General features: G+C 44.8%; 1 long non-coding RNA gene across 1 annotated transcript; it reads right to left on the reverse strand.

Annotated features, from left to right (window-relative positions):
- Nucleotides 1-271: 271 nt before the first annotated feature.
- On the reverse strand, nucleotides 272-8,618 carry LOC142827243 (uncharacterized). The gene is made up of 2 exons (XR_012901843.1): nucleotides 4,993-8,618; nucleotides 272-2,249 (listed from the first exon to the last, which is right to left on the reverse strand). It is a non-coding gene; the product is annotated as an uncharacterized LOC142827243 (long non-coding RNA).
- Between the last annotated feature and the right edge of the window lie 283 nt (nucleotides 8,619-8,901).

Raw genomic sequence — 8,901 nt, forward strand, 5'->3', positions numbered from 1 at the left:
GCCCTCTATGAACGGGGAAGATGCACAGATCGCAGATCCCCAGCCTCTCTATGAAGGGGGAGGCTTTGCAGCTCCTGGCCCTCCCCATGAGGCAGGAGAGCACGTTGTGCCTCTCCCCCATGTGACGGGCGCACGCATGGCTCCTGCCCTCCCCCCAAGAGGGGGGAGGCCTCATGGATTCCAGCCCCCCAGTGCGGGGGGAGGATGTGTGGCTCCCACCCTCCCCACAAGGCGGAAGGCCTTGCGGCTCCCCTTCCCTGCCCCCCCATGAAGCAGGAAGGTGCGCAGCTCACAGCTTCCTCCTCCTCTCCCCTCACGGCTCTGACCCAACGGAGGACCAGGGAGGGAGGGAGGAGGCAAGGCAGTTGAGGGTGGAGGGAGGGGCAATGGAAAGCAGAGTGATGTAATGACATAAGAACTTTTCTTGTGGGATGACAGAGTTTTGAGGGGGGGGGGGCAAAAGCTGTGTTATCCAACACTTTACCAACCATAAACTTCTATTGATCGACATGTCTGATATCTCCCACTACAAATTTTTAATTTAGTAACAGGGACTAGTATCCTAGCTTATGCAATTGCACATTCTGCATTCTACTTTTAAGGAAAAGAGACAGAAGACAAGTAAACAACCTGAAATTGGGGATTTATTCAAAAAAGTAGTTTTCAGAGTCCTTGAGTAGAATCTGTTATGACCCTACCTCCTACATTTATAGTGAAAATTGATGTTGATAATAGTGACTCAGGGCACTGCAAAATCCTTAAGTGCCTTCTGAATCATAAGAAGTTTATGTTCATTATAGTTTTAGTGTTAAGTTGTATTTTTAGTGATCTGGGTGTATGCCATGTGCTCACCTTCATGATATGTAGTTTCATAATATAACTTACTATATAGGAAATTTTACCCATATGCACCTAAGAGGTTCAAGAAGCCAATCATTCTGTAGTGCAGTACTACTTCTGGATTGGTGAATACGTCTGTATTTTAATTCTTTGAAAATTGGTATTCCATTGGTAAGTATAACTCTTATTTAACTGAAATTTGATTAACTAGCACCCACCATTCCCTCAAGATGCCAAATAACAAAGCTTTCATTGTAAATATTTATGTAGTTAGATACTTAGATAAAATAGCTCTCGTACATTGGGAGGTTATGTCTGGTTCTTCCAGTTATTGTCTTTCATGCTGGGGGTGGATGGACACTCATGATATATCCATTGCCCCCCAGGAATCTGACAAGTGTAACATCTGTCTGGCATTGAAATGTAGAGCCAGTAAATCAAACTTCATCTCCTCATGATGGAAAGTTTGCTCGGCTTCTCACTTAGGTCAGTTCCACACACACCCCCACACACTTTCATCTCCAAGTAAATTTGCTGCCTCCTGAGCCACACTCCTTGAGAGCATCTAAAAGGAAGACATGCAACGATCGCCACACAAATTCTGCAGAATCTGCTTCCCAGAAATTGCTGCCTCTGATCATGTCAGCACCATCTGCTTTCCAAACTGGTACTTGTGAGGCCGCTGGTTCTTCAGATGCTGCAAGCACTGCTAACCCAAAAGATGGCAAAGTCTCTGCCTTGGAGAAACCAGTGCAGTCAGAGGACCAAGGAGGCAAGAAAAGCTCTTCCTCTGCTCACTCAATACTGAAGAAGCCTGCAGAGCTAGACCACCCTGCATGAGTGTCTGCTCTCTCAGCCATTATTACTTTGGTCCAGGCCAGGGATTTAGTATGACAACATACTTGGTATTGCAGTTTTCCCTGAGACCTAGGTGTATCTAAGATACCCGACTCACCACTGTTAGACTCCAACATTTTTTCAGTACTGAGGACATTGATATCTCTGGGAATTCATCTTATACCAGCAGTTTCACTTCACATATCTCTTGGTGCTCCAATGTGTCACAGTGGATTGGAGGGAGAAAATTTAGATGAAGACTTTGCTTGGGTCTACTAAATATTGGTACAGGACTTTGCTCCTCATCCCTATAAAGGAGTCTTCACAAGTCTTTGAAGAAACTATCACCTCTTATGACACCTTTGGTGTCAGCCAGCATGTATGAGTAGCTATTGTTGTGTCCTCCCATGCTTTCTGCACCACCTCTGTGATCATGCTAGGCCCTATGGAGATCCTACGACCAGAAATTCTCTAGAGCTTCAAGCACCACTCTTCTTGAAGGTAGACGGCCTTCATCACGCTTCCTCTTTAGGAGGCCCAATCCATATGATGAAACTTTGAGGAACAAGAACCTGAGGAACAAGAACCCAGAGTTGGTGAATACATCTCTCTTCTGCTCAACATCTCTTCTTCATCTCCATATAAAACAATTATGCCCTCTCCTCTATTCTTAGTGGATTATTTTCCACTGTCATTGAGGCCCTTCTGATCCCTGTGAAGGTTAGTTAGCACACCCTGGCTACAATTCCACCTACATGCAAGAGAACAGATACAAATTATGTTCCAGTGAAAGATTCAGAGTTTCTATTCTCTTATCCCTCTCCTAGTTCTTTGGTAGTCTGTGCAGTTAATGAATATGAAAAGCATGCTAAATCTATGCCCCATGAAAAAGATCAAAAGTATCTAGCCCTAACAAGCAGAAACTCTTATTTTCTTTGCAATTCAGAATTGCTAACTATCAATGTGAATGGTGAAACACAATCATAAAAATTACACCAAACTGAATTATTTGTGGAGCAACTATTGGCTGAGCACAGACAGCAATTCTAGGCAATTATTGTGGAAGGCCATCTGTTCACCAAAGTATTGCTGAAAGCCTCCTGCAATGCTGCTGATACTCCTGCCCATTCAGTCACTACAGCAGCAGTTATGAGAAGGACATCCTGGCTTCAGTTTTGGGGATTTCCTAAGAAGGTACAAAATACAGTTGAGCTTTCGATTGTTCTAAACTGTTTGCTGACAGTACAGACAAATTTGTATACATGTTAAAGGGCCACAGGACTATTTTTTGTTGTCTAGAGATCTATACATCTGCCCATAAGAAAAGTTTTAGCAAATCCCAGGTAGCTCATAGATCCTGTCCCACCCAATTCCCAAGCACCCAGAGATTGTATAAATCACAACACATAAGACAGAGATTCCAGAGATGGAAACCAACCCCCTTCTGCATCCCTCTCTAAGAACCCCTCTTATAAAAGCTTGTTTTGTCAAGAAATAGACTCTTCTGCAAGTAGGTGCTATAGAATCAGTTCCCATGCAGCATAGAGGAAAAGGGATTTATTCCAGGTACTTCAATGTTTCCCAAAAGAATAAAGACCCATCCTAGATTTGAGGCTACTCAACACATGTGAAAGCACTAAGGGTGTGTCTAGACTACATGGCTCCATCAACGGAGCAATGCAAACTAATTTACCCGACATAGTCAATGAAGCAGATTTAAATAATCCCTGCTTCATTAAAATAAAAATGGCCACCATGCGGTGCTGACAATCAGCTGATCTAGCACAGCGCGGCAGTCTAGACACGGATTGGTCGACAAGGGAAGCCTTTGTCGACCGCTCCCTTATGCCTCGTGAAATCCCCGCTTCATTGACTATGGCAGGTAAACTAGTTTGCATGTAGTCTAGACATACCCTAACAGTCAAAATAACCCTAACAGTCAAAATAGTAACACTATCTATCGCTGGCTCCAGGGAGTTGGTTGTCCTCAACCTTCAAGATGCATATTTTCACACTATGATACAGAGTGATCCCCTCTGACCTATCATCTGCCTCAGTGGTCTTTTTAAAGATCATGATCGCCACAGCAATGAACAAGAATCATGTCAAGTTCTGCTCCAGAAGTAGGCACCCTCAGGGATACCTTTTAACTTCATCGGTCATTAGGTCTACTCTAGGCATTCCCTACATCTTCTCTAATATCTAACATTCAACTAGAAATAAAACAGGACGAAGCCAGAGTCCTTCTAATAGTTCTGACCTGGCCCAAACAAGCATGGTTTCCTTACTTGATATAGTGGACTGTTTACTCACCAATTACTCTTTAGGCTGCTTCTCATCTGTTCTCCCAGGAAGGGAGTAAGTATCTGTGGTTCTTTGAAATGAATGTGCACATAGATGCTCCATGACTCACCTTACTTCTCCTATCCTTCTTAGATCTCTGCTGCAAAGCTTCTTGGTAGAGAGAAAATGGAGGGCAGTTTGCCTACACGGTAATATACAACCACCACCAGGGGGCATGACACTGAACATATGCATGGGCTGAGAGGACACTGCTATGAGAAATCTCTGGCTAAAGATACAGGGGCCACAAGCACATCCCAAATGTATTTACCATTGAGGAGCACATCTCAGAGAACTATTGCACAGGGTAAGTAGCATCCTCTTTTGCTCATTTCTTATTTCTGTTTTGGATACTAACATTCCAAGTACTGATCTGTAAAGGTACTTCCCTAGCTTTTACTTAAGCATTAGAACAAATGCATCTTGATTTTGACAATTTCCAGTCTGATAGTGCCAAATATTCTCTTCAGCAAATACAAGAGGGTATGTGACACTTAGCATAGTTGAACAACCTTGTAGAATAAGCCTATTTAGGCTATATCCCTCTTACAATATTTATGCTTATTACACACTATTTTATATATATATATATATATAGTGGCAAAGCATTGGCTATGCCCACAGGTCCTGCTCTTCTGGTGGAATAGCATTTAGCCTCAGAGGCTTGCTGTGTCCCACCACACGGCTTCTTTCTTTTTACTAGAGACAAGGTTCCCAGCCTATTGAGCTATACTCATCACAAGTTAGTCCATATTATGGGGGGGTGACACCCCTTTGTAGTCCTAGTTTTCCTTTTCAGGGACAGACTCTGTAGTGGTGTAGGAAGGGATTGGGGGGAACCCAGACCCACCCACTACTCCAAGTTCTGGCCCAGGGACCCTAAGGCAGCAGCAGCAACAGATAGATGAGGAGCAGAACAAACCCTAGCAGCTACTTCCCTGGGCCACTTCCCCAAACAATTCCTCATAGTACCTTTCCTCCAATACCTGCTTTTCCAACACAGTCCTGTCTTGTAGCTCTCACCCAAACTCCTTTTACTCTCAGCACTTTGGCTCCTTCCCTCCTCTTCCTCCTCATGTGCCCTTTTAAACCAGTCTCAACTGGTTCTTGATTGGCCCCAGTTGGTCTAATTAGTGTGACTCCCTTTGCTCTGGAGAACTCCTAATTAACTCCAGGTGTTCTAACTGGCCTGATTGTCCAGACTGCTTCTGGAAAGTTCCTGATGGTTCTAGGCCAGCCCCTGCCAGTTTACCCAGGAAACAGGGACCTACATAGTCTAAGGTTCACATACTTTCCTTCTAGCACTCTTTTGTAACCCTCTGACTTGACTCCGTCACATATTCCACTCCCCTCCCCCTTGCTCAACTCCCTGGAGTTGGGCAACTTGGGTCATCATGCAACATTCTCATGACAGACCATCTTCATTGCAATGGCGGCTTCCAGCCCAGTATTGTATGGTGAATTGGAAGGGCTGTAGGGACAGAAACCATCCAGTCACCCTCACGTTTTTCTCCTTGTTCCCTTGTCTCCACTGAAGGGGTGCATGGTCAGTCACAAGGGTAAATTGTCAGCCCAGTAGGTAGTACTGGAGTGTCTCCATAGCCCATTTCATGGATAGGCATTCCCTCTCAACCACTGCATATTTCTGCCCTTTCAGTAGGCGTTTGCTACTGAGGTAGAGACTTAGGTGTTCATCTCCCGACCATCTGTGATAGGACGGCTCCCAAGCCTTTCTCAAATACATCCATCTGTAGGATGAACTCTCTATGAAAGTCTGGAGCTATCAGTACAGGATTACCACCGAAGGCTGTTCATAGATCTGTGAATGCTTTCTCTGCCGTATTGCTCTACTTCACCATCTCAGGACCTCGGGCTTTTATCAGGTCTGTCGGGGACTTGCTCTGGTGGTGAAATGGGGGATGAATTGTCGGTAGTGTCCACCACTCCCAGGAATGCTTGGACTTGCTTTCTCCAGTTTCCATATATATAGGTCTATATAGATATATATATAGTGGCAGGGCATTGCCCTGCACTGGCCCTTTAAGGGGCTGAGACCTGGAGTCAGGGGAAGCCCAGTTGAGGAGGGCTCAGCTGGAGACTATAAGAGCAGCTCCTGGGAGGAGGCGAGAGACCTGCCTTCCTGCCTGCAATGAGAGAGGTTTCAGCCTAGCAAACCCAGGCTACCCTACCTGAGGCCCAGGGCTGCAAGGAGGCAGTCATGGAGGGTGGGGATCGCATGAAGGCAGCCCTAAAAGGCCAGGCTGCAAGGAGGCAGCTGCAGTAGGCTGGGGGGGAGTTTGAGCCAGGGAAGCCCCAGGCCATAAGACCACAGGACAGGAGGCAGCCAGGCAGGCAGAGGCATGCCTTTGGCCAGGGAGGAATGTCTGGGAGAGACTACAGTCTGCCCGAAAACAGGGCTAGAGAGGGACTTGTAGTGGGCCACTGAGGCCTGGAGGATGCTGAGGAACTGTGTGTTCCAGGAGGGAGCTGGGTGTTCCCAGGAAGAACTATGGGTCCTAGGAAGTAGAGGGGACCCTGGAAGGAGGACTGAAGGAAGAACAATGACTCACCCCCCGGAAGGGAGTGCAGACCAAGATCAGAGTGGTCACTGCCGGAGGGCAGTGCCCTGAATAGAACACCTCACCCAAAGGGGGCACGTCCGTGTCAGAGCGGCCAGCTACCCTGAGGGAAGAAGCTGTGTGGAAAGAGGGTGAACCTGCTACAATATCTACCTATCTACTGGAGGTCTATTGTTTGATAGATAGACAGATAGACAGATAAAGGGGAAAGGTTACCTATGACCAGACAGCTCCCTAGTGACTTCAAATATACCAAAAATCTATTCTAACAAAGGAAAGTATGAAGAATAAGCTTTGGAGCTGCAAATCTCTGCCTACCTTTTGCCAGATAGCTACAGTTTTTACCTAAAGAGCAAAAATGGATGGTGGAGACTGCTGTCAGAAGCTAATATGTCTTCATTGTGCCAAATTTCACAAATCTGCATGGCAGATCTGATAGAAATATGTGGTCTTTAGTGTGACTTCAGTGATTAAATACCTGTTTCACTTGATCTCACCCTCTTAGGTCAATGTCTCCTGCAGCCTCAGTTGGCATGCTGTTACAGGTAGCTTCTCAGAGGAAGAATAAATCGTTCTGAGCTGTGACAAGACAACATCATAATTAAGAAGAATGTGCAAATGTGCTCTTGCCTCTAAAAGGAGGGTCGACACGTGTTTTAAAAGATTGCTGCACTTCAAAATTAATTCCATTCAGACAAGTCCTGCTGTCTGTTCCCAGAGGAAACTCCCATTGTTCCATTGACAGCTTAGGCTGAACTGAGTGATCTAATCACCTACATAAAAAGCTGTGGCAATAATCCTGGCTGGGAATGAAGTGTAGGGTGGGAAAGTACTGACTCATCTGTGTTATCATGATCTTCCCTGGATGTTGCAGATGCCTATGGACTTGGAGATCAGGTTCCTCAATCTTTGAGGAGTTGGAAATGGAGAACAAACATCAGCATCATTCTCCCATGCGAAAGTGGTGTACAGGCAAGTGCATTTGTATTAACCAATGCTGCATACCTGTATGCTCTCTCAGAGGAGAGTTTGTTACAGTACCAGATCAGTGTTAGCACATCCTACCTGATAGTGCAGATGCAGAAGGATCCCTGGAAGTAACAGAGAAGGAGAAAAAGCTAGAGGTTGCCTTTTCCTGTGGATCCCCCTGCCTTTCTTGCAGTAGGAGGCTGCACCTCTGCTCACATACAGGAAGCAGAACCCACAGAAAGTGCATAACTACTCCTGACCTTGCAGAATTATATTTTAGGAATTTTACAATGGTCACTCTGCTTGCAACTGCTGAATTCCTCGTGTCATTTTTCCTTGTTGTTACAATGCATTGTTGGATTAGCCCATGGCTTAAAGCTCACTTTGTTATATTTTTCTTTTTTTAATTATGTTTATTAATGTTTTAGCAGATTTGTATAAACTACCAATACCTGCCTACAGACTGTAGCTAACAGATGGAGAAAAAAATAATTTTAGTGCAAAATAATTTGCTTTCATAGTCATGAGCCACTGTTGGTCATAAAAAGTGTGATAAGACATGCGTGACAATGGAAAATACCCAGTGAAGAAACAAATGGCATATATTCTTAACATACCAAATTATTCTCAAATGGGAATTCACATGTTTATTTATTGGAAAATATTTAACTGTTTGATTACTTTAATAAGAACACCTAAATTCATTTTACCCACCCAATTCTATTTTTGCCTCCGTTGTTATTCTCTTTTAAACTGTCATAGATGACAAGCATCTCCTTTCTTCACCATCATCCTTGCCTCCTAATCCTAATCCACGATCCACTACGGATCCTTCTGCGATGTGGAGCCAGGAGAAGCCAGAGCTGGGTTCAATATCTAGGAGTTCCTCACCATCCATCCAACACAGAACCGTCTTGACCTCCCTCCCAGTAATCTGAGAAATCCACACGCCACCCTGGGTGCCTCTGAGATGCAGTGATTCCCCACTTGCAAGCATAGAGTCTGAGAGTAGAAAATAAATTTTGAATAAAAGGGAGGGAAGTAACTTTTGGGAAAATACCACAAACAGAGTTTATAAACAAAAACCATGAGTAAAATCCCACCCCAAGTAGGTTGGGCAGTGTCCTTTTCCTCTTAGGGTTCTTAAATCCAACTAACTAAATGACCCCTTCACATTCCCAGCTTCTCTCTGTTGCTCTTGGTCACAACAGACCTAGAATTCAGAAGTATATTTGCAAAGTTCACCTTCCATCCTGAGTTGGAGGAGTTCGCTGGTCACTTGCTATCTACCTGCTCATAGGTAGTTCGAAAACACCAGCCTGGTCCCCAAACA

The sequence above is a fragment of the Pelodiscus sinensis genome, chromosome 2 (assembly GCF_049634645.1).
Source record: "Pelodiscus sinensis isolate JC-2024 chromosome 2, ASM4963464v1, whole genome shotgun sequence".
Lineage (NCBI taxonomy): Eukaryota > Metazoa > Chordata > Testudines > Trionychidae > Pelodiscus > Pelodiscus sinensis.